This window comes from Ursus arctos, unplaced genomic scaffold (assembly GCF_023065955.2).
Source record: "Ursus arctos isolate Adak ecotype North America unplaced genomic scaffold, UrsArc2.0 scaffold_7, whole genome shotgun sequence".
NCBI classification, from domain to species: domain Eukaryota; kingdom Metazoa; phylum Chordata; class Mammalia; order Carnivora; family Ursidae; genus Ursus; species Ursus arctos.
Window position 1 is genome coordinate 61,677,828 of NW_026623089.1, and position 26,338 is coordinate 61,704,165.

The window sequence follows — 26,338 nt, forward strand, 5'->3', positions numbered from 1 at the left end:
CACCAGTTGCTCCACTCATCTAGCTATATGATCTTGGACAAATCACTTAGTTTTTCTAAGACTCAGTTTATCATAATTTTTTTGATAATTTAAATGGGGTAATATATGTAAGACTCAGAGATAATATTCAATAAATAATCTATTGTGTTAGTACTATGGTTATAGTTGTGTAAACTGTTATTATTATCATTAACAATTGACTAATTCATATTGATCTGTTATTCTCCACCTCAACCCAGACAGGACTTCTAAATTAATCCTCTGATACCCCCAACCCTCAACAATGGGAAGAGAGAAACCCAATAATCTTTCTCCAAACATACAAACCTCATCCCCAGTGAGTAATAAGCCAAATGGGCCCTGACTGGTCTACTAAACGCAGGGCATCCTTTAGGGCCTTTTAATCCCATTCAAGAAATCAAACTATTGAATACAGTCAAAACAATTATGGATAAACCACCCAGGGACCTGCTTTAAGGACCTTTAATGAATATTTATTCCTACGATAGGGACAGTAATTCTGCCTGAGCAGAAAATTAATATATTGTACTTGAAATATCCATGGACACATTATGGTGTTGTTCACATTTGTTTGTCATAAGTGCAGGCAACATGCAAGACAAATTCCAAATTTCAATAGAAAAAAATGCAATTAAAATTGTCTAATTGAAAAAATAGGTGGACTTTTCTGAAGTGCACATGGAATGGAACATTTTCTAGAATAGATCATATGTTAGGCCACAAAACAAGTCTCAATAGAAATCAAGAAGATAGAAATTATATCAATTATATCTTCTGACCAAAACGATATGAATCTAGAAATCAATAACAGAAGGAAATCTGGAAAATCACAAATATGTGGAAATTGAACAACATTATCTTTAATAACAAATAGATTAAAGAATAAATCAAAGGGAAAATGAAAAAATATCTTGACATAAAACACAGGGGAGACATAACATACTAAAATTTATGGGATGCAGCAAAAGCAGTTCTAAGAGGAAAACTTACAGCTATAAACACATATATTAAGAATAAAGAAAGATCTCAAATAAACAACCTACCATTATACCACAAGGGATTAGAAAAAGAACAAGCTAACAAAGTTAGCAGAAGAAAAGAAATAATAAAGAATAGTGCAGAAATAATTAGAGAATAGGAAGAAGTAAAATTATCTGTTTGCAGATGATATGATCTTATATATTGAAAACCCTAGAGGCTCTACCAAAAAAACTTTAGAACTAATGAAAAAATTCAGGAAAGTTACAGAATACACAATCAGCACACAAAAATATGTTTATTTCTATATACTATCAACAAGCTTTCCAAAAAAGAAATAAAGAAAACAATCTCATTTACAATAGCATCGAAAACAATAAAATACTTAAGAATAAATTTAACCGAAAAGGTGAAAAATCTGTACACTGAAGACTATAAGACATTAGAGAAAGAAATTGAAGAAGATAAAAATAAATGAAAAGATATCCCATATTCAGGTATCAGAAGAATGAATATTCTTAAATGTCCATACCACTCAAAGCCATCTATAGATTCAATGCAATTCCTATCAAGATTTCAATGGCTTTTTTTTTTATGGAAATGAAAGGACAATCCTAAAGTTCATATGGAACCATGAAAGACCCTAAATAGCCAAAGCAACCTTGAGAAAGAAGAATAAAGATGGAGGCATCACACATCCTGATTTCAAACTATGTTACAAAGTTATAGTAATTAAAACAGTATGGTTCTGGCATAAAAGCAGACATGTAAACCAATGGAATAGAATTGAGAGTCTGGAAATAAACCCATGCTGACACAGTCAAATAATGCTTGAAAAGGGAAACACATTTTTTTTTCAAGAGGGAAAAACAGTTTCTTCAATAAATGGTACTAAGAAAACAGAATAGGGGCGCCTGGGTGGCTCAGTCATTAAGCATCTGCCTTAGGCTCAGGGCATGATCCCAGCATTCTGGGATCAAGCCCTGCATCAGGCTCCTCCCCTGGGAGCCTGCTTCTTCATCTCCCACTTCCTCTGCTTGTGTTCCCTCTTTCGCTGGCTGTCTCTCTGTCAAATAAATAAAATCTTAAAAAAAAAAAAAGAAAAGAAAATAGAATATTCACATGCAAAAAAAACAATGAAATTGAACCCCTATCATACACTACTCACAAAAATTAACTCAAAACGGATTAATGGCTTAAACACAAGACTTAAAATTCCTAGAAGAAAACATAAGGAAAAGCTCTTTGACATTGGTCTTGGCAATAATTTTTTTGGATATGACACCAAAAGAACAAATAACAAAAGCAAAAATAAACAAGTGGAATCACATCAAACTAAGAAGCTTCTACACAGCACAAAATGAGAAGGCAAACTAAGGAATGAAATTAAATATTTACAAACCAAATATCCAGTCGAGGGTTAATATTCAAAATATACAAGGAACTCATACAACTCAATACCAAAAAGACCAAATAATCCAATTCATTTGACAGATGGACAAAGAACTCAAATAGATATTTTTCCAATATACAAATGGCCAACAGGGACATGAAAAAGGTGCTTAATCTCACTAATCATCAGAGAAAAGCAAATCAAAACCACAATGAGATATCACCTCCAAACTGTAGAATAACTGTTATCAAAAAAGAGAAGACATAACAAGTGCTGGAAAGGTTGTGGAGAAAAGGGACTTCTTGTGAACTACTGGTGGTTACATAAGTCAGTACAACCACTATGGAAAAAAATATGGAGGTTCCTTAGAAAATAAGATTCAGGAATCTCACTTCTGGGTCAACTGTATACCCACTGACTTCTAGAACCATCTGTACCATTTTGGAGGTTGCCCAATGAATTCTTAACTATGGCTGCCACTTGTATAAATGTCAGCCTCATTCAGAGACTTATTTCCAAGGAAAGGGATTACAAAGCTCTGCTTTTCAAACTTTAATATGCATATGAATCACCTACTGATATTGCTAAAATGCAGATTCTGATTCAGTAGGTCTGGGCTGGGCTTGAGATTTTGCATTTCTAGAAAGCTCCAATATGACATTGAGGCTGCTATCCACAGACCGGATAGCAAAGCTAAAAGAGTATTAACAATGATTCTCACACAGATTTCTAAGCATAACTGGAAAAATCCTCCTGATTTTACTCTCATGACCTCTTATGAATAACCTTACTCACAAATACCAAAAGGTCAATGCCCATCTACTGTCTTGGAACATTTTCCAAAGGCCCTAAAAAAAGCAGAAAGTTAATAATCCAGGATAATTGTATCTTCAGTTTGTACAGGCATCACTCAAGAGCATGCTTAAAATGCAGTTCTCCTGCACTACTATCTCTCAAGAATTTGGCTTCATGATGACTGAAATTTGCATTTTAATATGCAGCCCAGGTCATTCTAATGAAGATGGTACATGGACAATCCTTTGAGATATACTAAGTGATTATGTTGGTATTGTTGCCTAGTGTAGTATATTTAGGGTATAGACTATGCTGCTATAACAAAAATACCCCAAAACACATGACTTAAATGAGATAGATGGCAGTATCTGCTTCATCCGCCAATCCAAAGAATAATTCCAAGCTAACATGGCAGCTCTGTGCCATAATACTAGCATGACCCAGACACCTACTCTCTTGTTGCTCTGACATCTCTTAGGATGTTGTTTCTGACTGCATTTTCAAATCTGAGTCACTACCACATCTGTAGTCCAGCCCACAGGAAGGAGAAAAAGAAAAACTAAAGGGCAAGCTATTTTCTTTTTTTTCCCTAGTTATTTGGTTTATACTTTATTGAAGTATACTTTATATACATTAAACTGCACATATTTAAGGTATGCAATTTGAAAAGTTTTGTCATATTTGTAACAACCAAAATGTCCACACACAGGTGAGTGAATAGGCCACTTCTTTGAAGCAATGGATGCAGATTGTACACACACAAAGCAGTGATGATAAACTAGGCGAAAGGCCACACCCAAGCTGCAAAGGAGGCTGGGTAACATTGTCTCAAACTGGGCACCATATGCAAAGCTATATCGCTAGTTCTACAGAGGAGAGAACAGACTTTGTGGGACAGCCAGCAATCCGCAACTCCTGGCAAACCTTCTGTATGCCTTAGAACTCAGGGCAGGTATCTCCTTCAGGAGGCCTCTTCTGACCCTCAAAGCTGAATTAAGTTGTCCCCTCTCTACTCACTGAAACCCACTACTCATGAATTTCACTATACCTAGGATGTCGAGTTATCGAAATGACTTCTTTGTGTCTTCATCTATGTTCCCTTTTGGCATGTGTCTAGTTGCTCTCTGTCAACAAATGACAAATTGAACTAACCGGGATACTTATGAAGGTTGATAATGACTGATATTTCTTTTTTAATATTAATAATACCAATTTCTTATTTAACAGGTACCCACTATGTGCCAAACACTATTGAAGGCCCCTTTAATATATTACCTCTTCCCTTCTTCACAAAAATTCTGTGAAATAGTTATTATTATCCCTATTTTATTTATGAGGAAACCAAAGCTTGTAGGGGTTACAAAATTTGCCCCAGTTTCAGAGCTAATGGGAACCAGAAGCAGAATTTAACTCACCTATCTGATCCAAAGCCTTCTCTATTTCTACCTGAGCATGCCTCTTCTCCAACGTCATTATTATAATGATTGGTCTCCTTAAAAATGCACACCACCCCTATTTTAAGGTTTTTTTTTTAGCATATTTATATATGTTATTACTCACCCTGGAAGTAAATGTTTCTTAGTCTCCTTTTCCATCTGCATGCCATAAAAAAATTATCTGTAGGTATTGCTCATATGAACTAAGAGCTAACCTGATTTAAAACCAGAATCTCAATGTCCTAAAACGACCCAAATTAGAATTCAAGATTTGGCTTATAGCCTAGTTCACTGATGGAAAAATGGAGACACAAAGACATGAAATGATTGCTGGAGTCAAATGAGGCACTGGCTCAACTGGGCTCAGGCTTCCTGTTCCCAGGGAGGCAACATGTGTTTGGAAAGAGTATGGACCGTGCGGCTGAACAATGCAAGATTCAAATACTGATGCTGCCATTTGAGTATGTGGCCTCAGGCAAGTGTTCTAACTATTTTGAAGCTGTTTCCTCATTTGTAAATGAAATAAAGACACCCACCTTGTAGATGTGTTGTGACTATCGGAGATGAATTATGGAATTCATATATAGTGCCTGGCAGAGTGAGTGCTAATTAAATGTTACTTCTCTCTCTCCATCACAGGCTAGCCTTTTCCTGGAGCACATACTGCCTTCTACAGGGCATTGGTCTTTTACCCTTCTTGACACCCACATAAATTTCACATTGTAGAAATCTAGAGCTGAGCGCACATGAAGCAGAGTCCATTCTAAAGGGTTTTTTTTTTTAATTTAAAGGAAGAAAAAGTAAAAAGTGCTGAGCCAATATTTCTACTATTCAATCATTAAATATTAATCGATGTCAATGCATTTGAGGGAGCTTTTAGCTGTGACAGGTGAGCTGAAAGTAGAAATTCTGATTTAACGAGGCCTCCCGGCCGCTTTGGCAAAATGTCAGGGTGCAGGGTGTGGTGGAGAATAATTAACTGATAAACAACCTTCCAAAAAAGACCAGTAACTATGAAATTGAGGACAAAGACAAGGCTTCTCCTGTTTTCTCCAAAACATTTTTTCTCATGGGATCTCTTGGTCCTTTCTGAATCAACCCTGATTCAGTACCCCCTAAGTCGGAATGCCCTTAACTGTTTTGTTTAGACTGGGCTATGAAATGATTAGGCTGTTGAAATGATGAATCAAGGAGCACTGCAGGATTTTTCACAGTCTCTCTGAACAATGCCCCATATCACATTTACACTGACAGGCTGTATTTTTATACTTGACATGTGAGAGGAACATGGAAAATAACACACTGACAGCGCCTTAGATACCAGTCATACATCTTCCTAACACAGATTGATGGGTGGAAAAGAATATTATTTAGTGAGCCCTTCTTAAGCTCTCCAAGGAAAATATATAGATCCACTAGTGGATTGACTTGAAACTCATATTAACATTCCTTACGAGCAAGAAACAGAAAAACAACCACCATCTATTTCTGCACTAGCAAACAGATCAGAAAAATTAGCAGAAACCAATCCTGTACCTGTACATTTCTCACTGGTGGGTCATGCTTTGCTCCTCCCCAGTCTAGCAATCTGAGTTGGTAGAATTTCTCCATCGAGGCACATTGGTCTTTCCAATTTCAAACCAAAGGTGAAAGATAAGCTGGTAGAGAAATTGAAGCCACAGCTTTAGCTGCTCAGGGAACCAACCTGAAACAGAAAAAAAGAAAAAACTGAGAAGGAGTAGCCCAGACTAACCACATGCCTATGGAGAGACCTAAAGAACCATGTGGGATTGTGGCTGCCATATATTAGGAGACATAGAATAACAGAAGGGAAAGAAAAAAAACATGACCCTTATAGTGGATGCTGTAATCTCCCTCCAGGAAGGCAGGATTTATTCCCACAGTTGCTGGGAATGCTGCTCGTGACCACTGTCTCAGCCGCCAGCCCTCTTCAGGAAGTCCCTCTGCTAAAGAGAGCTGTCTCACCAAACAGTATGCTGTCTCATGGAGCCGCCCACATCCAGTGACTGGTCAATACAGAAGTATAAGGGCCTAGCCTCTGATCCCCAAAAGGAACAACTATGAAAGACTGTCCCAGCTTCAGAGCCCCATGAGTTAGCTAAGACCTGCGTTGAGACTCCATCACAGTCTAAACTCAACCTATGCCCAATTCTGCTTCCTTCCATTTGCTTATGCAGGTGTCAATACCATAAGCATTTCATAATTCTCTGCACACTGATCTCCATCTCAGAGTCTGTTTCCAGGAATACCCAATACCCCCTTCATTTCCCACTTCCACAATGTACCATGTAGCTTAAATATCCCAATGAATAAAATCCTATGATACTTTCAGAAATGTGTATGTATAATCAACCAAATCATTTTGAAACCCAAGTCACAGTCATCCCAATTCTCAAGATGGAAAATAAAAACAGAGAAAGACAAGCACCATCTTTGTAATGACTCTAAGTTCCAAGCTCTCTCCTCAGTCTAACATGGGCTTTTTGTTTCTTTGGTTTTCATTATATGCATCAACTGAGGCAAAAGCAGGTAAAGAAGACCATCTAGGATTTCTAGTACCAAAACAGAAATAGGTGAAAGAAATCTTTTTCCTGTTCTAGGTGATACTAAAAGTCATAGGGATGCCTGAGTGGTTCGGTCAGTTGATCATCCAACTTTTGATTTCAGCTCAGGTCATGATTTCAGGGTCATGAAGTCAAGCCCAGTGTCAGACTCTGGACTCAGCATGTAGTCTGCCTGAGATTCTCTCTCTTCCTTTACCTCTGCCCTTCCCTCCCCACCTCCCACTCACCTCTCTCAAATAAATAAATAAAATCTTTAAAAAGCCAAGAACCTGGGATCTTGACCACTGATTCTTAGGATCACAGACTACCTGGCACTCTTGTTTCTGATGGCAAACAATGGGCTATGAAGACTTTCAACTAGCAGTTTACTGATTTTGGAGAGGAAGCAAAGGGAACCAGAGACGTATTTAGAATCTCACAGTAAGTTTCTAGCATTCTGCTCTAAGAGTACCAAATCATTGGCTGCCTGTGGCTTTATCTACTTACCCTAGTTTTTTCCTCTCTGCTCTCCATTTGCTTCCTTTGCTTCTGCTTCCTCCTCTTTGGTTCCTATTCCCATTTCCTCTCCTTCCCACTTCACTGGACTTTTTTTATTGACTGGAGCTTCAATAGTGGTTGCATCACACATATATTACTTTTTCCACAGTAAAGCCCTGAATTGGAATGGAGAAAGAAGAACTTTTCATCTCTGTGTGCAAATGTGATTCAAATATGGTGAACTAATTTATTCTGTAAAACTTAATTAAAACCAATAAAAAAAAAAAAAAAGGAGACAGCTCTGGAGGGAGCAGTAACTCCCTTGGCAGGGCCTGGGTGAGATGCATTCAGTTGGGACTTTTTAAATCTTAGCATTTGATTTGGCCCATGATTTTCAGAGGACTTGGTTTGGTTTTATATGCTACTAAAATGCTTTTAAGTATTTAATGGTTTACTCCAATTGGGGAAAGTTTTGTTAGGTTTTCGCTAAAGTTTCCCACAGGAAAGCCTTGGTTTTTTATTTGTGACTGGAATATTTTGTGGCTTTAGAAATTACCAGGAAAATAAAAAAAATGCTACTTTTGAAGTTTTCCAGATGCACAGAAGTGTATTTCCATATATCTTACATCACATCCCTCATTTTGAAGTGATTTTGTCTGAAAGTATGAATAACAAGGTCAGAGTGGAACTCGGAGGAATAGTGACTTCATGCTGAGATCTCCATTACACTTTAAGATTCTTTATTGTAGAACTCTGTCTTAAACACTATTTCGATGCTTCACACCAAACAGAGAAACAGAGTACACACTGATGGATGGACGGATGGACGGATGGATGGAAGGAAGGAAGGAAGGAAGGAAGGAAGGAAGGAAGGAAGACCTAAATAAATCAATCCATGAATCCTAAATTGTTGGGATACATTTGCCTATATTCTTCCTGCTGGAAGTGGAGTTAAAGGGAGAGGTTGTAACTGCTCCCTAGCTGTACTTAAGAGAAGAGGAAGACTACTAAGCAAGGAATCTCAGTGAAATCTCATACCCAGCACCAAATTTTGTCAAGGTAGTTAGTAAATATTGGATAAATTGAATTTTCACCCCATTTTGATCAAAGTTTGCCTCAAGGACACTGCAAGAGAAGTGCCAATGGTGATTATTTCCAGTATTTTATTATGAAATTTTCCAACATATAGCAAAGTTTGAATAATTTTTCATGGAATACCCTTATACCTATGACCTGGTTTCTACCATTAACATCCCACTCTACTTGATTTATCACATAACTCTCTACCTACCCATCAACTCATATTATCCAACAACTCATATTTTTTTTGGCTGGGTACAGTATATTTTATTGATGGTACATGACAATGTAGGGCTCCCCAAATCCCTCCCCTTCTTAAGAGGGTCTGGGATGGAAACTGTGTAGAGGTTGGGAGATTCTTAGTGTCTTGGGGAATAAGTTGGGGCAAGGACTCCCCAGGAGCTGAGGAATTCTCTCTTCCTCTTTCTCTTGCTGAGGTTGGTGGTCCAGGGAACTCTTACTCCTTAGAGGCCATGTGGACTATAAGGTCCACTACCCAGGTGCTGTAGCCAAATTCATGGTCATACCAGGAAATGAGCTTGACAAAGTGGTCACAGAGAGAAAAACCAGCTGCAGCATTAAAAGTGGAAGAGAAGATGTCATTGTTAAAGTTGTAGGAGACAACCTGGTCCTCAGCGTAGCCCAGGGTACCCTTGAGAGGACCCTCTGATGCCTTCTTCATCTTATTGTATTTGGCAGTTTTCTCCAGGCAGCAGGTCAGATCCACGACTGACATGTTGGGGGTAGGGACACAGAAGGCTATGCCAGTGAGCCTCCCATTCAGCTCAGGGATGATCTTGCTATAGCCTTGGTGGCTCCAGTAGAAGCAGGGATGATATTTTGGCTAACCCCTTGGGCCATCATGCCACAACTTCCCAGAGAGGCCATCCATATCTTCTGGGCGGCGGTACATGGCATAGACTGCAGTCATGGGTCCCTCCATGATGCCAAAGTTGTCATGGATGACCTTGGCCAGAGGGGCCAAGCAGTTGGCAGGACAGGAGGCATTGCTGACAATCTTGAGGGAATTGTCATACTTATGGTTCACAACCATCACAAACAAGGAGGCGTCAGAAGTTGACAGAGATAGTGACCCTCTTGGCCCCATCCTTCAAGTGAGCCCCAACCTTTTCCATGGTAGTGAAGACTCCAGTGGGTTCCACAACATACTCAGCATCAGCATCATCCCATTTGATGTTGGCAGAATCTCGTTCCTGGAAGATAGAGATAGGTTTTCCATTGATGACAAGTTTCCTGTTTTCAGCCTTGACAGTGCCATTGAATTTGCTGTGGTGGAATCATACTGGAACATATAGACCAGGGAGTTGAGGTCAATGAAGGGGTCATTCATAGTGACAATACCCACTTTGCCAGAGTTACAATCAGCCCTGGTGACCAGGTGACCAAAACGACCAGACTGGTTTACTCCAACCTTCACCATCACGTCTCGAGGATGTGCCTGGCACTGCACTAGAAGTTGTTGCTATCTGTGGAACAGAGAGGAGCGGAAAGCTAACTCATATTATTTTTTATGCATTTCAAATTGAGTTGCAGGCATTTGTATCTTTCTCCATAAATACTTTGGCATACATATCATTAGAATTCAGTATTTGTTTCAAGTCTTTTCCTTTGAAATAAAAATGATCATTCTAAATTTTGACAATTGCAAACACCTGTGTAACACAAATCCTTCTCAAGATTAGCACCCCCCCCCCCAGAAAATTTAGCAGTGGAGACTTGAGAGTCTTTGAAATAATTTCTTTACCTCTTTACCCAGAAAGAGACTGTTTGAGAATAACTTAAAGAGCTTAAAATTTCATAGGAAATGTCCACCCTCACAAACTGCTTCAGATCTCACACCATTAAAGAGTTGCTTTCCTCTATTTGTTTTAGCAAAATCCAAAATCTACATGCATAGTTGATGGCAAGGGAGAGATTTATGTGTATGTACAACATTAGCTGAAGGTCCAGTGAGTTGGCAAACAGGCAGGAGAGAATAAAGCAAAATTAGGATCCTATTTTCTTACTTGGATTTAAAAATAATAATGTATACAAATAAATTTGTCAGAATAACAGGTATGTTTTGGGTCTTAATACATGTAAGTATGTTTTCTTTGCACCGGATTTTCTTGGGACATCACCTTTATGGGGGGGGGAACCCAACCAAGAAGCCCTCTGTGAAGCTGTACGTGTTGCCAAGTTGAATCCAGTGCCAAGCTAAATCCCTACCACATGGTACGTATAAGTTGAAGCTCTTCCAAATGCAGAGCTCCTTCTTAAGTAGCTGTGTTGACTAATTACTTTCATCAGGATAATTGCACCTAAGAAAAGGGTACAATTATTTCTGCCGAGTAGAATGTTGACATCGTTTAATGAAGAATTAATGCATGTGGCGACAAACTATGTATTTAGAGAGGAAATAAAGCACTTACCAACAATCTGTTTCCAAGAAAGAATTTGTAAGCATGCTGGTATGCTCTTAAGTATTCAGGCATTTCCACAGCACACAAGACTCAGCCTCTTTCTAAGCGCGTGCATGCCAGTGAATTGACATCCACCAGGCCCTAGTGGGTTCTACATCATGGTTGAAAGTCAGAGCTGCAGTTCAGTTGGGCTAAGGTAGTACCCACTCACATCACCACACCTTCCCAGTCACTGTTCCACACAAATAGTAAGCCTACATCATCCTTCTTTGTGGGAGTGGCAAATGTATAAAACTGTAATTCAGAAGGATTATAGTTAAAACCTCCAAAGTATTGACTGGGGCCGAGAATAGTCACTGATGAACAAGAGCCCTAAAATTTATTCTTTCATATATTCACTGAAGACATACTGATCAATCAACTATTGTATGGAAGGTCCTATGCTAATTGCTATATAATAAACCAAAAGGAACCTACATTCCAGAGGCTTGTAACTACAAAAAGACCATTCAATCATTCATTCAACATATCTCTACTGGGAACTGTGGTGAACTTTGTGATCCACTGCCCAAATCCCCCTCTAAGACTCAGGTACCCATTTCTCCAGCTGCCAGGAGCACAGACTGCTAATAGTTCACAACTGAGATCCTCCCCAGGAATTACTCTAGGCTCAAAGAATACACATCCCCCTTCCTGGAGGCATCTGCTTCCAGTGACTGGTGGTGCTGGAGTACAAAGGCTCTTGACTCAATCGGGACAACTGTGAAGAACATCACAGCTCCAGATCTCAATGTAGAACCAACTGAGGCCTCTCCTGCAATTACATCACAATTCAATTTCTCCCTTTGCCAGTGCAGCAACTCTCACTCATCACAGGTGTTGTTACTAAAAGCACTATTCAATTAACCTCCTGCATGTAAATCTCACAGTCACAGTCACCTGAGGAAAACAACCTAGGACAGTCACTGCCAAATATGATTCTTCCTAGAATCCATAAAATGGAATTTACAAGCTGGATAACCTAGCTCCAAAATGAGAATCCCATCACTAGTATGCAGTTATGGTGCAACTATTAAAAAAAGTCCCACCAATGGAGAACTGAGATAGACATGAAAGCCTGAGAGTAAAATACTACCAACATGAGGTGGTAGAGACCCTAAAGGCCTCCACAGTAATATAAAAAAGACTCTCATCTCCTGCAACCAGAGTGTCTTTTACAGTACAGGCAGGGTTCCAGTTGGGAAGGAGTGGGACATGGAGACTTGAGATGGGAACATATTGGTCAATGCACCAGAAAATCTTGAATCTTTGGGTACATTTAGACTCTCCTGAATCCTCTAGTTATTCAAAAGTGGTCCACTCCTCTCTCTTTAAAGGCTTGCACTCCCCATCCCACCTTTGCTTGAAGATGATACAGAAGCTTTTGTACTTGCAAAATAACACACATCTTATGATGATCTGCCCCACCTTTTCTCCTGGTCACCAGATCATGGAGAAAGTTACAACAATCCATCTGGGGTAGTTCTGGGCCTGCTATAGTAAGTTAAAAACTATATGTCAAAGAAGCTACACTACCTAGACAACACTTCTCAGCAGGAGCCAGGAGAGTTTACATGGGATTGCATCCTGAGTATGATGTATCAAGAAGAACAGAATGTGAAGTTGGAAAGAGATGAGTTTATCAATATGTGAGCAGTCTCCTGTGATCCAAGATTTATACAACATCAGGGACCCCAGGAGACAGTGCTAATATGCTGCTAGGATGGTTCTTGGAAGCTTGGACAAAGCAATAGCCCACACCTAATGAAGTAGAAATGGGACAGATGGCAAAGACAGTAATCAAAATATTCAGAGAAGTGAGGCTGCTGGATTAGATATAATACACGAAGCCAGAAAACCCAACCATCTACAAGGTTCTAAGAAAAGGCCTAGAGGACAATCCACTTACGAATGTGTTAAGTAATGTGCCAGTAAGAGGGGCACTAGCATCAGAAAGCTCAGTGACAGCTGTCTCTGGTTGTCCAGGGCAATAAGAGATCCTGCTAAAGAACTAGGTTCCCTGATAAAAATGGACGTGAGAGGACCTCCAAGTAAAAGAATCCAGGTAACTGAACCCACTGAAAAGAAACCACTTAACTGAAAAAAGCAAGGTGAACACAATTATCATAATAAATAGTAAGGTCAAAGTAGTAATCAAGGAAGCTGACCTATAAAGAACCATGGAGATGTTTAATAGAACACGGCACTCCAAATGTCATGATAAATGGGCAGCATTTGAAAGTTCCTCAAGCTGTACAATGAAAAGAAATTAAGGATGAATGACCAAGAGGCTGGAGGTGGATACCTCAATAAAAATTCACAAATTTGTCCAATATCCAGACCTGAGCCTTTCTCAGACCTAGAATACACTGACTGATGGAAATGTCATGTCCCCAGGAAAAAGACTTCCATGACACCATGAAAAGTTACTTGGTAATGATTCTTACATAAGGGACCTCTGTCCATTTACAAATTAATTTACACTTGAGAAAAAGAAATATCCAAATATTTGGATGAAAATTGTAGGACAGAGTCCAAATTAACATTTATATCAAAGCATCATAATGGACCTCTGTTTTAGTGGGGCTAATATGGGTACATGCAATAAATGGAGCTCTGCCCCACACTCTGCTTACTATGGGTCCACTGGGGTCCACGGACCTACACTATCATCATTTCCCTAGTCTCTGAGTGTATATTTGGAATAAATATACTTGGTAGTTGTTAGGACTTAGCTTTTTTTTTTTTTTTTTTTAGATTTTTTATTTATTTATTTGACAGAGAGAGAGACAGCCAGCGAGAGAGGAAACACAAGTAGGAGAAGAGGGAGAGGAGGAAGCAGGCTCCCAGCAGGGAGCCCGATGCAGGGGCTCGATCCCAGGACACAGGGATCGCACCTTGAGCCAAAGGCAGACGCTTAATGACTGAGCCACCCAGGCATCCCTAGGACCTAGCTTTTTTAGTCTGTAGGTTAAGAGCTATTATAGTGGGAAAAACCAAATAGGAGACTAAGAAATTGCCTCCTCATTCCCCTCTCAGGCCAAGATTGTATGCTGGGACATCCTCTTCAAAGTGAACGAAAAATTATAGCATCTCATAACCCCCACCACTATGAAGGACAGCATATTCCATACTTCGAAATACTGCTTCCACCCATTTACTGAGAGACATAGAAGACTTAGAGCTTTGAATGGATCCCAGAGCAGGAAAGAGATCCGCAACAGGTCCAAGGTACAGTACAAACAGCCCTTCCACTTGGGGCATCAGACCTAACTGACCTTATGATATTAGAGGTATCTGTGTTGACAACAAATATGTAGAGTTTATGGTGAGCTCTAATAGGAGAATGATAATATAGACTTCTAGGTCTATATTTGTAGCAAGGCTTATTCTATCTACTGCAGAGATTCCTAGGCCACTTAAAAAGAGTTCCCTCATATGCTACTCATTCCTAGCTGAAATGGGATATCAGATCATGGAACACCAAATGATCATGTGGCCAGAGCTTAAGAAACTGGATTTCCAGACCCACCAAGGCCTAAGACTCAGCAGCAATTCTTCATAAGATGGAAGAGTTACTATTGGTATCAGGCATGAGAAAGTCTAGAAGGCCCAAGTAAGCTACATGGGCATGTGGCCAGACTCCCATGCCACCCTCCAGTATTTTGTTAACAATTTATACACATGGCCCCATGGTAGGGCTGGGGAGGGAATAGAGGATGGCATATGACTTGGTGATAAAGAAGGAAAAAGGCCAAATGGGTTCTATTTGAAGATACAACACAAGCTGCCCTGTACTTCTCACCTCCTCTCCTAAATGATGATCTAGGAAACTATCTTGGAACTGTGGTACCAGATGCCAGATGCCTCCTGGTGTTTAAACTTGGTTGCTACCTGATAAAATAATTAGTTGCATCACTTCTTTTTTTCATTCATTCAATAGCTACTTATTGAGCCCATACCCTGTATTATCCTGGCTATGAGGATTACAGCAATAAGTAAAACAGATAAAAATATCTTCCTTCAAAAACTGAGTAGCTACATGCAAAACAATGAATCTGGACCACTTTCTTATAGCACACACAAATATAAACTCAAAATGGATTAAGGACTTAAATGTAAGGTCTGAAACCATAAAACTTCTAAAAAAAAAAAAAACATGAGCAGTAAACTCTTGGACACTGGCCTTAGCAGTATTTTTCTGGATCCCAGAACCAGGGTCCCCTGGCTCCCAAGGCAAAGGGAACAAAAACAAAAATAAACAATTGGAACTACATCAAACTAAAAACCTTTTGCACAGGGAAGGCAACCATCAACAAAATGGAAAGGTAACCTACTGAATGGGAGAGATATTTGCAAGTGATAAATCCAATAAGGGGCTAATATCCAAAATATATAAAGAACTTATGCAACTCAACATCAAAAAAACCCCACAAATAATCCAGTTAAAAATAGGCAGAGGACCTGAATAGACATTTTCCCAAAGAAGACATAGAGATAGCCAACGAACACATGAAAAGGTGCTCAACATCACTCAACATCATGGAAACGCAAATCAAAACCACAATGAGATATCACCTCACACCAGTAAGAATAGTTAGAATCAAAAAGCAAGAACAAGTGTTGGCAAGGATGTGGAGAAAAGGAAAACTTTGTGTATTGTTGGTGGGAATGCAAATTGATGCAGCCATTATGGAAAACAGTATGCGGGTTCCTAAAAATTTAAAAATAGAAATACCTTATGATCCAGTAATTCCACTACTGGGTACTTACCAAAAGGAAATAAAAACACTAATTTGAAAAGATATATGCATCCTTATGTTTACTGCAGCATTATTTACCACAACCAAGATACAGAATCAACTGAAGTGTCCCTATAGATGAATGGATAAAGAAGATGTACTATGTATCTATGATGGAATATTATTCAGCCACAAAAAAAGAATGAAATAATGCCATTCACAACGACATGGATGGACGTAGAGGGTATTACGCTAAATGAAATAAGTCAGACAGAGAAAAACAAATCTAAAAAACAAAACAAAAGAAAAAGTAAACAAAAAATAGAAACAGATTCATAAACATAGAGAACAAACTGGTGGTTGCCGGAGGGAAGACGGGTGAAGGAAAGGGTAAAATAAGTAAAGGGGATTAAGAAGCTTCCAGTTATAAGATAAATAAGCCATGAGAATGAAAAGTACAGCTTAGGAAATATAGCCAAACAAATGTCTACTCACATTTCAGTGTAGGGTACATAAAACACAAACAAGTAGAGGATACGGTATGTAAGGTGATAATTTCTATGGAGAAAAATGGAGGAGTTAGAGGGATTGGAGGTGTCTGGTTTGTACACAGAGGTCCAGTTTCGAATAAGATAGTTTGGAAAGTTCTCCATGAGAAGTTTTAACTTTTGAGCAAAGGACTGAAGCACTTATCTTTGGTATTCACATTCTAAGTAGAAAAAAAATCAAATGCAAAGGACCAGAGTCAGTGGGCATCCCTGAAATGTTCAAACAGCAAAAAGGCAAGTAGGGCCACAATCTAGTGAGGAAGGAGAAGTTGTTGGAGGTGAGCTCAGAAAGTAATGAGCTCCCAGATTTTGTGAGTTTAGAGGCCATTGTGAGGACTTGGAATTCTGCTCTTAGTGAAATGGGGACATTGGAGGAATTTGAACAGAGGATAGACATGATCTTACATATGAAAATAATTTATCTCGTCTCTGTGTTGAAGATAGACTGTTGGTGGGATAATAATGGGAGCCTCAAGAATTGCCATATCCCAGGAAGGAGATGATGATGGCTTATACCAAGATGATAATGAAGAAAGTGATAAGAAGTTGTATGAATTTGGATTTTTCAGGTCAAATATAATTTGCAAACAGATTAAAGGTAGGGTGAGGGAAACAGACAAGGCCTAATGTTTGGGGCCTGAACCAAAGTGAATGGCCTTTCCATTATTTGAGAAGGAGAAAACTGAGGGAAAAGCAACTTGGAGAAGAAAAATGAGGAATTGGAATCTCTATTCATTAGATACCAAGTGGAGATGTTAAAACTCAACCAGTCTGGAGTATGTATTTGGCTGAGGTATGTATTCAAGGATCATTAGCATGCAGATGGTATTTAAATTCATGAGGTAGATGAGACCCCTAAGGGAGTACAAGTAGGGAGAAAAGCAAAGGAGCTCAAGCAATGAGCCTTGGGATCACTCTACCATTAAGACTGGGGAAATCGGGAGTAATCTGTAGAAGAAGCTGAAAAGGAGCAGCCAGTAAGTGAGGAAAACCAACAGTGTGTGGTGTCCTGCAAGCCAAAATATTTCTAGAAGGATGGAATGATCACATGTGTCAAATGGTTCTGATAAATCAAGTATAACATGAAGACCAACAACTGATCTTTAGAATTCCCAATGTGAAAGACATTGGCCTTGATAAGAGAAGTGTCTTTATCATTCTTCATCAATAGTCAGATCAGGAATACACACGAAGTGCATCTCCCTTCCTCATTAGTTCCAACTCAGCAATCTAGCTTTCATAGCCTTTGTAAAGATGAAAAATCATCTTTCTTTCTATCCTTTCCGTTTTCTATTTCCCTATCCACCTCTCTCTTCTCCTTTCACTCTACATTTTGCATCTCTATAAATAGAAAAATAATATAATGGTTCAAAATCTTCTAAAAATGCCAAGGAAACAAGTACCATTCACCTCTAAATTTCTAAGTTTCTCAACGTTTTCCTTCAGAATACTGACAACTGTCAACATCCACTTACTACCTTTGCTTATCCACAGGAAACAGGTTTCAGGATAAAACATGCAACATGTAACCCTTTTTTCCTTAATCTAGCAAGTAATTTCAAATTATATTTCCACTATGTTTTCATTTCAAATGCACTATATGTTAAATAAACACTAATGGCCTTTCCTGGACTTTTTGGGAGCAAGCACCATATCTTTTGTTCCATGTGCCCTCCTTCTCATGTGCCTTGCATAGGGATTTGCATTTGGTAGGACTTCAGTTAATATTTGTAAAACTGAATTAATATTTTTCCTGTGGCTAAATGGGTTTAGTTCCAGAAAACTTACCTACAACTGAATTTTAGAACATAAACTACTTACAAGATAGGGATATGATGTATGTGCCAAACCTTGCCTCATAAAGCAACAGGAGTGGTGGTAAGGGGACAAGCATACATAATGTCTCCAAATCAGGGGTTAAAAATCAAATGAAGGAGGACATAAGTGGGCCAGATGAGGACCTAAGGAAAAAACCAACATGTGCAATCTAAGGGGGAGTTGCCACTCCGTGCCAAGTAATCATAGCCATCCAAGAACACAAGGCTAGTGCTGTTGGGTCCTCCTATTTTTTTTTATTATGTTATGTTAGTCACGATACAGTACATCATTAGTTTTTGATGTAGTGCTCCATGATTCATTGTTTGCGTATAACACCCAGCGCTCCATGCAATACATGCCCTCCTTAATACCCATCACTGGGCTAACCCATCCCTGCACCCCCTTCCTCTCTGAAACCCTCAGTTTGTTTCCTGGAGTCCATAGTCTCTCATGGTTTGATTTGGAAATTCAAGTGATATCTCAGTTTTAAAATGTTGGCTATGAATCCTAGCTTCTTAAACGGGAGTGGAGAGGGGTCAAAAGCAACAGAAGTGTTCATCAAAGGCCTTTCTACAGATTTGTCACCTCTGCCCTAAAGAAGCATGAAGACTTCTGAGGAAAGGAACTAGTTTTATAGCTCAGCTTGCTGCCTGTCACCCATCTAAATGTGACCCTAGGACATTTTATAGATGGTGGGAAGATAGAATTGCAACCATCCTTTTAAAAGATTTAGATTAAGGAGGCTACATTAAGTTCCATAAATTACATCATTCAGTAGGAACTACACCCCGTACAGATACCAAGTACTTCCCCTACTGACATAACCATTCGGACTGCCTGAGATGTCCCCAGTAGGCGACCTACACGCATGCTCCATAATTACCTCATAAATACTCAGCATTGTGGAAGGCTGTCCTATTTTTAGTTCTTTCATAGATTATTCATGAAGAGTTGTAGACCGTCTGTGAAATTTCACTAACCTTTCCTCAATTCTCCCAAAGCAGTGATTTCCTTTTGGTGTACCTCTGTCTTCTGGAAACTGTTTCCTTCCTGTTCTGTTTCATTTAGCTGGAATCATCCTGGATGAATAATAGGCTGGTATCTTCAAAATACCAGTGTGTGTGTGTGTGTGTGTGTGTGTGTGTGTGTGTGTGTGTGTGCATGTTGCAGCCATCACTGTGGGGCTGGAAACTGGTTTTAAAACTTGTCCTAAAAAGCTGGGTCATAAACTCAAATGTAATTATTTATCTTCCTCTTAAACAAGAGAAAAGCTTTTTTAAAGCTCTCTAATGTGTTTATTGGCTTTGCCCTGATGGAAGTAATTTGAACATATCCCTAAAGCATTCGCCCCATTTCAGGCAGAACATGGTTCTGAGATTGGGCACAAGCCTAAGTACAGCATGGTTTGGTGCTAAACTATATTGACAAGGAAGAAGGTCTGTTACTCCCTACTGTTCCAAGGAATAATGTAATATTGAGACACATTCTACTCTCCTCTAACATTTTCCTTTCACAGGTCCTAACCCGTCTTCTCAAACTAACCCTAATACCTTTTTCCTGGGGGGGGAGCAGAGGACAACCCATTTTGGGGTTTTTTGTTTTTTTTAATTCTCCAGCATATGTAAACAAATGAGCCAGAGTGAAGAAAACTTTGGTGGGGGATCCTCTGGCCTCTGTGGGGCATCAGGCAGCTCTCCAGCTCTCAGTGGTTGTTCTAATCCTAACCTCCAAATGGCTGAAGGATTCCTTTTAGATTTTCGGATTGCTTTCACATAAATGATATTATCCAATGTTTCTGACTGTCCCGTAAGTTTGGGGAACAGAAGAGGCACTGATTACACTCCCTTAACAGGTAAAAAAAAAATGTTGAAGACCAAAGTTAAATGGTGGTGGAAGGAGAACCAGAAATAGTTCTCCCTAATCACCCCATAGATCTCCTTTGCTATTTGTGGCCACCTTTCCTAGACCAATCCAGCTGAAAAAAGTCAGCGTATTCCAGCTTGGAGACTTGTTCTTTTCTCTACCTGGAAGGTTCTTCACATGGAGGGCTGTCTTTGCATCATTCAACATCAACTCAGATGCCACTGTGCAAAGAGGCCTTTCCTGATCATTCTGTCTAATGTAACTCCCACTTCTCTGCCAGTCACTCAATCACAAGATATTTTCCTCTTAATAGCACTGAAATTATCTTCTCTATTTACTTTTTAACCACAGGTGTATGTTTTCTATCTTCACTTATACTAGAAGGTATGTACCATGAAACCCAAGAGGATGTCTCTCATGTTCATTCCTGGGTCTCCAAAACTTAAAATAGTGCATGGCACTTTGAAAGTATTCAATAAATATTTGCTAAATAAACGACTTCCCAATAACTTGATTTACTGTACACTTGAATCAGTAAAAAAAAAAAAAAGTCACTAAATGGGAAAAATGTTATATGAGAAATCAGAAGATGGGATCTAGTAGGAGTCCCCAGTGTTTAAAAGTGGCCATGGCCTGACATATTGGTTCCTATATGGAAGCATATGGTTGAAACAACCTAGACCACCTGCGTCATTACTTGTACTTCCCCTTTGAACTCTCATGTCTCATCAACCAATTCTCTTCCTAAATTAAGCACATTACCCTTTCCTCACAGTGAAAAATTCTAGTGATGCCCATTCTTAACCATAGAGAAAAGAGAAAATAGCTTTACCAAAATCATTGGCTCAAATATTACACACTTAACTAGCTCATGAGATAACATATTTCCTTAATTCCTAAATCTCAGAGTCCTGATCCTAGCTGACTGTAGAAAGCCCCATACTTTTTCCAGGTGTCCTTGTCCACATGTCTCTAGGAATGTCCAGGAAAACTTTGTATGACTCTCCTATCTATCCTACCTGTGGCTCACTAATGCAGCCAGCCAGCTGGCCTCATGCTACTGTTTTGTTCCTCCACAGATTTCCCCTTATCATCTTGAAATCATTTTCTGTATGACTGCTGTTGCCTAACGCTGAGACATTTTGCCTCTACTTTGGTAACAGACCTTTCCTTCAGGTCTCCATGACAGTGGAGACCAAGATGTAGCTCTTAGCATGTGCTGGAGACAGGAGAGAGCAGACAAGAATAGTAACAATAAAGAACTTAAAGACAATATAAGTTGTGGCTACTCTCAGAATTCACAAAGTCTTTCTCTGGAACCTTCATTGATTTCTTCTCTTTACAATTTCCTTCTTTTTGCTTACTTTGGGTTTGCTTTATTCTTTTTCTACCTTCTTCAAGTGGAAGCTTAAATAATCAATTTTAGACCTCTTTTCCAATATAAGCTTTTAAAGACATAAATTTCCCTTTAAGCAGTGTTTTAACTGCATCTCACTAATTTTGATATGCTGCATTTTCATTCAGTTAAAAATATCTTCTAATTTCCCTTGTGATTTCTTCCTCTATAAGTTAATTAGAAATGTGTAGCTTCATTTTCCAGTATTTGGGGATTTTCCAGATATCTTTTTTGTTATTTGTATCTAGTTTAATTTCAAAATCTTTTAAGTTAGTTGACATTTATTCTATGGCCCAGAATAGAGTCTATTTCTTGTTGAATGTTCAATATGCACTTTCAAAGAACACACATTCTCCTGTAGCTGGGTGAAGTGTTCCATGTGTTTTCCATATATTCAATTAGGTAAAGTTAGCTGATAGCATTAAATAACTTTCTGTCCAATTGTTCTAATAAGAAGGGAGTTTTGAAATCTCCTACTATTATTTTAGATTTGTGAATTTATTCCTTCCAGTTCTATCACTTTTTACTCCATGGATTTTGTATATTTGTTATTAGGTCCACACATACTTAGGATTATTTAGCTTTCCTCATAAATGCATTTGTTCATTATTAAAAATTCCTCTTTATCTCTTATGATTCTTTGTTCTGAAGTTATCTTTGTCTAATAATATAGTTAATTTATATCTTATACTACTTGCATGCTATATCTTTTTATGTTCTTTCACTTTTAACCAATCTCTTGTTTTTAAAAATTTTATTTATTTATCTGAGAGAGACAGAGCATGAGTGGGAGGGGCAGAGGGAGAGGGAGAAGCAGACTCCCCACTGAGCAAGGAGCCCAATGCCAGGCTCTAGCCCAGGACCCCGAGGTCATGACCTGAGCCAAAGGCAGATGTTAACCCACTGAGCCACCCAGGCGCCCCTTAACCAATATCTTTTTATATAGTGAAGGTGTTTCTTATAGACAGCATACTTTAGGGTCTAACTTTTATCCAGTTTGACAATGTCTGCCTTTAAATTGGAGTTTTCGGAACATTTAGGTTGAATGTAACTATCAATAGGTTTGGTATAAATCTACCATGTTCCTATTTGTTTTGCATTTATCCCTTCTGTTCCTTGTATATTTTCCCCTTTTTTTCTGCCTTCTTTCAGGTTGGGTGGGTTTTATGACTTTACCTCCATATTTGTTAATTACCTCCACATTTTATTTTTATGTTTTAGGCTGGCTGGCTCTATAGTTTACAAATGCAACTTTAACTCATCACAGTCCACCTTCAAATATCATACTACTTCACATATAATGTAAAAACCTTATAGCAGTATATATTTAAATGCCCATTGAATACTCCATGCTATTGTTGTAAATCATTTTACTTCAACAAAAATTATAAATCCCACAATACATTGTTGTTAATTTAGCTTTAAACAGTAAGTTCCCATTAAAAATTTTTGAAACAATGGGAATAAAAGTCATATGTATATTCATGTATTTACTACTTTCAACATTTTCATTCTTTTGTATAGATCCAAAGTTTATCTGGTATATTATTTTAGCCTGAAGAACATACTTTAACATTTCTTACAGTGAAGGTCTTCTGGCAATAAATATGCTAAGCTTTGGTGTTTTGGAAAGGTCTTTATTTTACCTTCATTTATGAAGAACAGTTTTAGTGAATATAAAATTCTACACTGACACTATTTAATTTCAGCACTTTAAAGATGTTGTACAACTGCTCTCTGGGTTACTTCATTTCTCACAAAAAGTCAGTGATATTTCTTATTGTTACTCCCTTTATATAATGTGTCTCTCTTCTCTGGATGCTTTTAAGATTTCTCTGTCACTGCAATTCTCTATCTTTGCAATTCAGTTATGATGTGCCTTGAGGTGTGTGTATGTGTGTGTTTCCTGAGTGGTGTCTATTTACCTTCTTGAATCTGTGAGTTAATAAGTTGCATCAAATATAGAGCATTTTTGTCATTATTTCTTCAAAATATTTTCATTCTTTCCCTCTCTTCTCTCCTTCTGAGACTCTAGTTATAGTTTTGTTAGACGACTTGCTGGCCCATCAGTTCTGAAGCTCTGTTTACTGCTTTTATCCTTCTTTTTTTCTGTGCTTCCCTTTGGCTAATGCCTGTTGCTACACCTTCACATTCATTGATCATTTCTTCTGCAGTACTTAATATAGTGGTAATACCTTCCAGTGAATTTTCATTTCACATGTTTTTCACCACTAAAAGCCCTATTGGTTTCTCCTTTATATCTTTCTTTCATCATCTGGCCATGCCCCATGTTTTCTCTAACTACTTGAGCATATCGGGCACATTTATAGTGAGTGTTTTAATGTCCTTGTCTGGTAATTTCAGCATTTCTGTCACTTTTGTGTCTATCAGTTTTTACTGATTTTTTTCTCATTTGGATTTTTTTTTCTTTCCTCCCCCACAAACATGGAAGAAACATAAACTCTTGGAAAATACAGAATACACTGCTGAAGGAGTTCTGTTGAGTTTCATCAGTAATCTTCTCAGCCACCTCTTTTCCAGTCAGGATGTGTAAGACCAACTTAGCCTTTACCAAGATACCATTGCTGATGATCTCAAGGAGTCAGCAGTTCCAATATGGGTCTCCTCCTCAGCAGAGATGGCAGAGAGGCCTGGCAATATTATGGACTTACTGCTAAACTTGGAGCTAAGGTATCCAAAACTCAGATTAAAATTGAAATAAATTGATGAAAGGCTTTGTCCAATTCACTTAAGAAGAAAATCACTTCTAGGGGCACCTGGGTGGCTCAGGCGTTAAGCATCTGCCTTCAGTTCAGGTCATGATCCCAGGGTCCTGGGATTGAGCCCTGCATCGGGCTCCCTGCTCGGCGGGAAGCTTGCTTCTCCCTCTCCCACTCCCTTTGCTTGTGTTCCCTCTCTCGCTGTCTCTCTGTCAAATAAATAAATAAAATCTTTAAAAAAAATGAAGAAGAAGAAGAAGAAGAAGAAAGTCACTTCTAAAGCCCATCTAACAAACTGATCTTTTAATGGAATCAAAACACAATGCCAAACAAAAATAAAAATAAACAAAATAAATACAAACTAAATTTGAAAAAATTTAGTTTTTAAAAAAATATAAGTAGAAAAAATGAGGAAAAGAAAAGAAAAAATGAGAAAATGAAGAGTGAATGAAAAAGAAAAATTAACAACAAACAAATACAATACATTTTAAAAATCCACAATGACAAGGAAGGAAGCTAAATTTGGTCAAAGTCCCTCAAGTCACTGAAAACCATCTTCTTGGACTGGAAGGATCAAAAACCCAGATCAAAAGATTAAAATCATATTAAGCATCTTTTCTGACCACAACAGTGTGAAACTAGAAATCAATTACAAGAAAAAAAATCTGGAAAGAACACAAATATATGGAGGCCAAGTAATATGTTACTAAACAATGAATGGATTAACTGAGATATCAAAGAGGAAATTACAAATATATGGAAACAAATGAAAATGAAAATAAAATGGTCCAAAATCTTTGGGACACAGCAAAAGGAGTTCTAAGAGGGAAATTTATAACAATATACACCTATCTCAAGAAATGAGAAAAATCTTAAACAAACACCATAAACTTACATCTAAAAAGGCTAGAAAAAGAATAAAGCCCAAGGCTAGCAGAAGGAAGACAATAATAAAGATTAAAGCAGAAATAAATAAAATAGAAAATAAAAAGCAATTTAAAAGGTCAGTGACACCAGAGAAATAACAACTGATACCACAGAAATAGAAAGTATTATAAGAGAATATTATAAAAAATCTTATGCCAATAAATTGAACAACCTAGGAGAAATGGACAAATTCCTAGAGACATATAATCTTTCAAAACTGAAACACGAAGAAATAGAAAGTTTGAACAGACCAATTACTAGTGACGAAATTGAATCAGTAAACAAGAAACTCCCAACAAAAAAGTATCAGGCTGAGATGCCTTCACAGGTTAATTCTACCAAATATTTAAAAAAGAGTTCATACCTAGTCTTCTCAAGCTATTCCAAAAAATAGAAGAGGAAGGAAAACTTCCAAATTCATTCTATCAGGTTATCATTACCCTGATTCTAAAACCAGAAAAAGATACTAAAAACAGGGGCGCCTGGGTGGCTTAGTTGGTTCAGCATCTGCTTTCAGTTCAGGTCAGGATCTCAGGGTCCTGGAATAGAGCCCCACATCTGGCTCCCTTCTCAGCAGGGAGCCTGCTTCTCCCTTTCCCCTGCCTCCGCTCATGCTCTCTCTTGCTATCTCTCAAATAATAAATAAAATCCTTTAAAAAAAAAAAAGGAAATAGAAAAGAAAAGCAGAGAAAAAGTTACAGAAAACAACAACAACAAAACTACAGGCCAGTATCTCTGAATATAGATGCAAAATCCTCAACAAAATATTAGCAAATTAAATTCAATTACACATTAAAAAATCATTCACCACAATCAAGGAGGATTTTTTTCAGGGATGCAAGTGTGGTTCAGTATTTGCAAATCAGCCAGTGTGATAAATCACATTATCAAAAGATATGATCATCTCAATAGATGCATAAAAAGCATTTGACAAAACACAACCTCCATTCATGATAAAAACCCTGGACACGTGGGTTTAGAGGGAACATACTTCAACATAATAAAGACCATATATGAAAACCCAGAGCAAACATCATACTCAATGGTGAAAAACTGAAAGTTTTTCTTCTAAGATCAGGAACAAAATAAGGATGCAC

The 26,338-nt window shown here is 38.2% G+C and overlaps 1 long non-coding RNA gene and 1 pseudogene across 1 annotated transcript in view; both read right to left on the bottom strand.

The window, feature by feature from the left end:
• LOC123001322 (uncharacterized) overlaps positions 1 to 26,338 on the bottom strand; it is a 265,092-nt gene that overhangs the window by 118,068 nt on the left and 120,686 nt on the right. Inside the window, exons 3-4 of the long non-coding RNA XR_008958026.1 lie at positions 7,695 to 7,861; positions 6,160 to 6,328 (exon numbers count right to left, since the gene is read on the bottom strand). This is a non-coding gene — a long non-coding RNA (uncharacterized LOC123001322). The remainder of the gene's footprint in view (positions 1 to 6,159; positions 6,329 to 7,694; positions 7,862 to 26,338) is intronic.
• Positions 9,223 to 10,230, bottom strand: LOC113258912 (glyceraldehyde-3-phosphate dehydrogenase-like; annotated as a pseudogene).